This window comes from Etheostoma spectabile, unplaced genomic scaffold (assembly GCF_008692095.1).
Source record: "Etheostoma spectabile isolate EspeVRDwgs_2016 unplaced genomic scaffold, UIUC_Espe_1.0 scaffold119, whole genome shotgun sequence".
NCBI classification, from domain to species: Eukaryota; Metazoa; Chordata; class Actinopteri; order Perciformes; family Percidae; genus Etheostoma; species Etheostoma spectabile.
Genome location: NW_022605570.1, coordinates 1103973 through 1110916, shown reverse-complemented (window position 1 = coordinate 1110916; position 6944 = coordinate 1103973). Strand labels below are relative to the sequence as shown.

General features: G+C 38.1%; 1 long non-coding RNA gene across 1 annotated transcript in view; it reads right to left on the bottom strand.

The window, feature by feature from the left end:
- Positions 1–6414: 6414 nt before the first annotated feature.
- LOC116685686 (uncharacterized) overlaps positions 6415–6944 on the bottom strand; it is a 10355-nt gene continuing 9825 nt past the window's right edge. Inside the window, exon 3 of the long non-coding RNA XR_004331011.1 lies at positions 6415–6425. This is a non-coding gene — a long non-coding RNA (uncharacterized LOC116685686). The remainder of the gene's footprint in view (positions 6426–6944) is intronic.

Here is a 6944-nt window from a genome sequence, read left to right as displayed (position 1 = left end):
AAAGATTACATCTTGAATGTCTTTGTGGGTTTAGATGTAATTGCAGATTTACAAGTGGTTGATATGTAACAACAGCACACATACTCGCACAGTGCCACATTAACATGAAGTCACAGGAGAAATAACAGTGCAATCTTGCTGAGGTTTACTGTCATTCCTCTTTGCACAAATGCACTGTATCTTTGTTTCAGGGCAATTGAAACAAAATCAGCAGAGGTTAATTTTTTTTACAAGTAGGTCAAGAAAACCGTGTAATGCAAAATGAACATTTACTATCATGGCTAATGGCTCGATCCACTAAAAGAATAAAACAAATGTACACACACTCCAGTCTGACATTAAAACATGTATATATTTTTACTTTGTAAAGATAAAAAAGAGCTGCCTGTGGTATTAGAGTAGAGAAATAAAAACAATAAAGGATAGACTTGAATGTTTTCAAGGAGTTTCCTGGTCTGCAGCTCATGGGAAATTGAGTTCATTAAAGGCTGCCAAATATAGTGTTTTTTTGTTAATGTTAATTTCTGGGCTAACTGTCACACACTGCTCTTTTAAGGTCTATCCATAGATTTTCAATTATGTTGAGGTCAGGAGATTGTGAAGGCAATGGCAAAACCTTCAGTTTACGCCTCTTGATGTAATCCACCGTGGATTTTGAGGTGTGTTTAGACCTTAAAAGAGCAGTGCGTGACAGACACCCCAGAAATCTCAGAGAACTGGAAGACTTTTGGAAGGAAGAATGGGCGAAGATACCTCAAACAAGAATCGAAAGACTCTTGGCTGGCTACAAGAAGCGTTACCAAGCTGTGATACTTGCCAAATTAATTGCACATTAATAACATTTTTTACCTGGGGTGCCCAAACTTTCAAACCCCACTGTATATAGTATGGTCAAAGTAAAACGGAAATTTAAGGGAACCTTAATCAAAATCACACTGGCATTTGTAAGAACATATTCAATTTATTCTCTGACAATCCAGCCTCAGAACATAACCTTACCCAATCATCGTGTCATTCACCATATATATGTCCAGATAAGGATGGTACATAAAAAAAACACACTTTTCAACGTTGTTAATTTAATATTTCTATATTTGGCAGCCTTTAATGAACTCAATTTCCCATGAGCTGCAGACCAGGAAACTCCTTGAAAACATTCAAGTCTATCCTTTATTGTTTTTATTTCTCTACTCTAATACCACAGGCAGCTCTTTTTTATCTTTACAAAGTAAAAATATATACATGTTTTAGTGTCAGACTGGAGTGTGTGTACATTTGTTTTATTCTTTTAGTGGATCGAGCCATTAGCCATGATAGTAAATGTTCATGCCTTGTTACGGCTTTACGTAAGCAGCACAGACCGGGACCTGATCCACAACTCAAATGATGTTATCGAACACATGTGCTACCCAGGTTTCACCGTGCGCTGTTAAAGAGAGGGTAAAAGAAAAGGAAAGCCACAAAGCAAGGAATGGATAGCAAAAAATGTAAATAACATAGTTGGATCTGTAGCTCCTCCCATGTTATTGGTATTACACCTTGAGTTGGTAATTGACATTTCTTGATCAGTTAGCTGTGCTTCATGGGAATTATCACAATGGTTTGACCGCACAATCGTCCAATCAGATTGCTTGGTTGAAACTACCCACTGTATAATTAAATTTACATTATGACCAGTCCAGGGCCGCATAATCCACTTCCACGCCTTCACTCTTCATGCTCTGCAGGCAGACACGTAGATAGCCCAGATAGAAGGATATGACATTTATACAGCCTTCGGTTTCCAGCCATTATAAATAGAATTATGTCACGGTCACTGTGCGCTATCTGATTCTAAGTAAGGGTCAAAAATCCCCTCCCACGTATGCTAATGCTGTTTTTGCAGCCCCTGTTGGGAGAGACACTGCAGACATGCCAAGAAGTTTAGAGCTTGAGAAAAGTGAGTGGGCGAGGCAAGCGCTTGATGTTTTTCCAGTAAAATATTTGAATTTGCTTAGAGGGCACTTAAAACGCATACAGATGAAATATTATAACGTTTCCGTCATGCTTGATTTTGGTATTCTGCTGTATGATCATCCAAAGGGAATGTTCACTGGCCATGAAAGCAGGATTCAAAATCCACCTTTAAGCCTCAATAAAATGATGGCAACTGAGTTTATAAATGCAACATATTTACTAATTCAAGAGTAACTTAACACCAGACTGAAACGCATCAGCATTTCATTAGCCTTCCCTGTCTAGAAGCTCCAAGTTAGGTGTGCTCAGAAGGTGTGCTAAGTTGCACCTGTAACCACACCCAATAGTAGCCATGTTTCCATCTATATGTTTTGCAAATTAAGTAATATCGAATGAAAAATGCCCTATGGGAACAGTAAAACTTGATTGAATTTCCTAAATAATGGCAATAATGGTTTGTGCTTTACATCTTATTAGATTTTCTCGTAATCGGTAAATGGATTATGCTGATGGAAATGTTATTTTCCAAATAAATGATGAATTGCGATGAGGTTTTAGTTCAGTTATTGGTAGCAACCCACCATGAAACAAGTAAGAAGAAGTTGAGGTCATTTCCACTACGTTTTCCACTTTCTTTGCCCACATGGCGGTTGTCAAGAAAGATAGATATAAGTGGAGAACCAAGTAGATGAGACTTTTTTAAGCAAAATATAACAGCTATCAGCTGGCACATAAGCACCATTACAACTTTTGCAATATTAATCATTTGTAAGTAGATGGCGCAATCCATCTTTGCTTGCAAACTTTGTTAGCAAATGTTAGCTTGAATGTCGTGCAATTCATCCATCCATCCATCCATCTTCGTCCGCTTATCCGGTGTCGGGGTTGCTTTAAAGTCGTTGGATGGAAACACACTTCCACAGGCTTTATTCCCATGAATATTTTTAGCGAACTTCAGATACTTACTTTGGAATGCTAACACAAAGAAAGAGGAAGGTGAGGGACATCCGGCTGAAAATGAGGGATATCTGGTGGCACCGGAACAATCTCGTAAATGAAAAGTTGTCAACATAGACTATGGCAAACAACCTAACCTTTTTAACATCACCATGTTAGAATGCTAATTAGCAGATAGCAGCCTCACTTAACTGTTAAAATAGCCTAAAGCTTCTAACTTTTTAAGGAGCATTTGTTAGCCAACATATAGTTTACACCCCCAGAGCAGCTCCACGAATGAGTTGTACTCAGAGCCATTGCATAGTTTTTTAAGTATTAATTAAATGTAAATGAAAAAGAAATTACTTTTCTTTATTTGAACAGTATCACCTAGTGTTATTGTTTTTTAAACATCACTATCCCTATTGCTTTTTCCAGCTGCGTGTTCAAAGTCATACTTCATTTCTAGGGGTTTGTAACAAGACATTCCGGGAACTGTAGGAAACTAGATGAAATAGTCGAGCCACAAGCAAGTTAATTACAAGTCTTTTTAAAAAATAACCATCTTAACAGTGTAAGGGTATCTGAGGGGGAGTTTTCCTCCGAGAGTCGGACTTAAGCAAACAATCATATGACGACAAGAGCTAGACAGAGGGCTGAGGTCGATGATGCAACCGCATCTTTGTTTTTAAGCCCTGAAGTCAGATCATTTTAGTTAACATTTCAATGGTACCACAAGAAATTCAGACATTACCAAGTCTGAGAAAATAGGCCCTCAAGATGACAATATTTGTCTTCCAGCTGCAGATATCAATAAAATAATAGAGTTAACAGCCCTCTGGCCTCCACGCTGGCCAAAGGATGGCTCATTCTAGTACACACTCACATGCATACAGGCATACAAACACACACACACATAGGAAAAAAATCTAATATAAAAACAGAAATGCAGAACTCTCTTATGTGAGATAACGTAAAACATTCAAATGTTGTCATTTTATGTATTTTGTGTACAAGACTCCACTGCCCTTAGTAGAAAGCTTATTTATCAGAGTCTTTAAAAGAGGAAATAAATGACTTTTTTTTCACCTGTCACAACCTTCCTTCAGAGCACTGCAGAGGAGGGTCTGGCTAGTCCACACAGCATTCCGGGATGGGAGAAAAACGTGCTCTGGTTTATTGGCATTTCTTTAAACCAATCAAAATCATCATGGGCGGCGCTAAACACCCGACAGAGCCACGGTGCCACTGCAAAATGAAAGGAACTTTGATTTACCCTGCAGAGATCTGAGGAGCAGTTTGCCACAGTCCTCATAAAGTGACCGGAGTATAAAATTCCAGCACAAAGAAAGCGGAAAGCAATGGACATCCGGCCAAAAAGAGTGAAATCCGGCAGAATTTCAGTCGGCAACGGAGAAATCCTGGAAGTGGAAAGCTTGATTTAGCATTTTGATCCCTGGACAGTTGTTTGTAATTCCAGTTCTTCTTAGCTTATGTTCTCCTATCTACTGTAACTTAAAGCTGCTATAGCCAAAAATTTTATATTAACAATAGACTTTGTGTAATTTGAAAGCAATTCCTCGAAGTGATGAACCACCAGAGAATCATCACCTGACTCAGCAGTGCTCCAGATTAACTTTTCACCAAAAAAAGTCACTGCACCTGTTTGAACTGCAATAAACATATTGAGCGTTTTTAGGTTATAATGTCTCACATGTTATTACCATATTTATAGTTTGGTCACATGAACTGTTTTAGGCTAAAGAGCTCTACATACACACTGTACGCTAACTGCTCAGCACCAAACGGCACACAGACATAGGTAGCGACTAGCTAGTGATGCTATTGGACCATTTAGCATGTAATAAGATGGATGTTTCCTTGGTGGAGACCAAAACAGAGCTAAAAGGAGAGGAATATGGACTTGCATTCAGGTGGTGGACACAAACTTCAAATCAATGCTAATGTTGCTCCATGTCTGTTTAATGTGTACATTTGCCACTGTTTACAAACATATGGTCGCCATATGGTGATGACATGCTAATAGCTTACAGGTTTTAAGATGACCCCCTAACAGGTTAGTAGTAGTCAATGATTTAATGTGAATGTGTTTTAAAGCGACAATTATGAAACTAAAGCACAAGTTAGGCCTATAAAAGTAGCATAGCAAGGATTATTTCTGGTTTTCGTTCTTAGTAAATTTTCTTTGAAAATTGGTCCAACCATTCTGTTGTTTCACACATTCACAGGGGACTTTGAGTAGACACCTGTTTTTTTTCAGCTGTTGCGGGTCGAAAAGGTTGATTACTCCTTTCAGAAATGTCACTTCTTTTAAATGTTCACACTCTTGCTCTACTCTAAGGAATTATAGCAAGGAATACATTCACACACTAAGCCTTCCCACACAAGCCAAGAAGACAGCGAAGCCAGCAACAGGAAAACAGGATGTCTGTTTAATGTTTTACACCTTGGCAGATTGGTAAATTACATGTGAGTTTTACTGAAAAACTGAATCACTAGTGGCCAAATGCCATAAACACAAGCACACCCATTTTCCTTATATCATCATAAAAGGTCACAATAATGATCTTGATCCTATATTATATAAAAGAAGATTAATTATATGATGTTCCACGTTTAATCAATGACAAAGAAGCGCAACCTCCCTCACAGTGCGGATTGTGTTATTTAATAGGCCCTATTGGGTCACAATGATGTCTGGAGTGTATCATTTATGTTTAGTTTTTTTTTACCATTGTCCTCTTCTTTTGGAGGGTCATCTCTAGAGCGTTTGCGTCATCATTGGTAACTTGCTCTCGTAAAAGTCAATTTCTCGTTTATTTTTATTCAAAAGTGTCCTCACCCACATTGGCTGCATACTGTAGTGGGTGGCTGACGATGAAAGACTAAAATAAAATAAAAAATCTGTAAATTAGTCATTTTCAACATTTGTCTGTAATACATGGATTTGATTTACTCTTTGGAATTTTATATTTTACTGTCATAATTAAATGCTGTAATGCTTTGCAAAACGATTCGGGCAGTAGAACACGTTTCACTGGTGCGCTGCCATCTTGGATTGAACCATGAGATCCGGTACCGACTCTCCTGTCACTGGGTCACTCCTGATTGGTGGAGCTGACCGCAGGCTTGGCACTGCTATCTCATTATTTCTGAATGGTGGAGCCAACTAAATGCTCAAGCCACAGCAGAGGAACAATTTAAGGTCTGCAAAGGCACAGAAGTAAAGGCGAAAATTTACTTTGGGCAGAACTTTACTGCTCCACAGCGCAAAGAACTTGGTTGTAGCTACATTCCTTAGACCAAGAAAAATAATCTGTCCATTCATGGTTGTTAGTGCTTTGCCATTTCCTTTGGTGATTTTGCATGGTTTTGATAACAAGAAAACATGAACTAAAGTAGACTTACAGTACATTCAATAAAATGACATCATAGCGTCAACTACATGGAGGAACGCAACTGTTTTACGTATTCCTTTCAGGGAAAAATAGTAAAAGTGACGTTTTAAAAAGCTGAAATCTACATTTTGTTTGTTTCACGCTCTCCAGGTGGACCTGTTTTCATCAAAGAAAAGCAAGTCTGAAAGAAAAAGAAGGGAGGTGTTGTAATTGGATTTCAAGGACTGATTAAAACCTCCAAATCTACACACAGCTTAGTGAACAGTAGATCGCATACAGTATATATACCGTGATTTGATCATGTTTTGTCTCAATGTGTAGAGAAAGTAAGATAAGATCCGTAATGTTCCTCAACACAGAAACATGCAGAGAAACAAAACAAAGAGTTGTTGCTCGCCAGAATGACACAAAAAGCCTTTCTTTCAAATCAGCGACATCATTTATCAGTGCCTTCCAAAACCGTAAGATACCATTGTCTCAAATAAAGATCACTTTTCTCATCTGGCAACACTAGGGTTCAGGCACAAAAACAACTACTACTCTATGGGTTGACTGTAATAATAAAAACAATAATAATGTATACTTATTAATTCTGCAAGGGGAAATTACAATGTTTTCACTCTGTTGTTATTA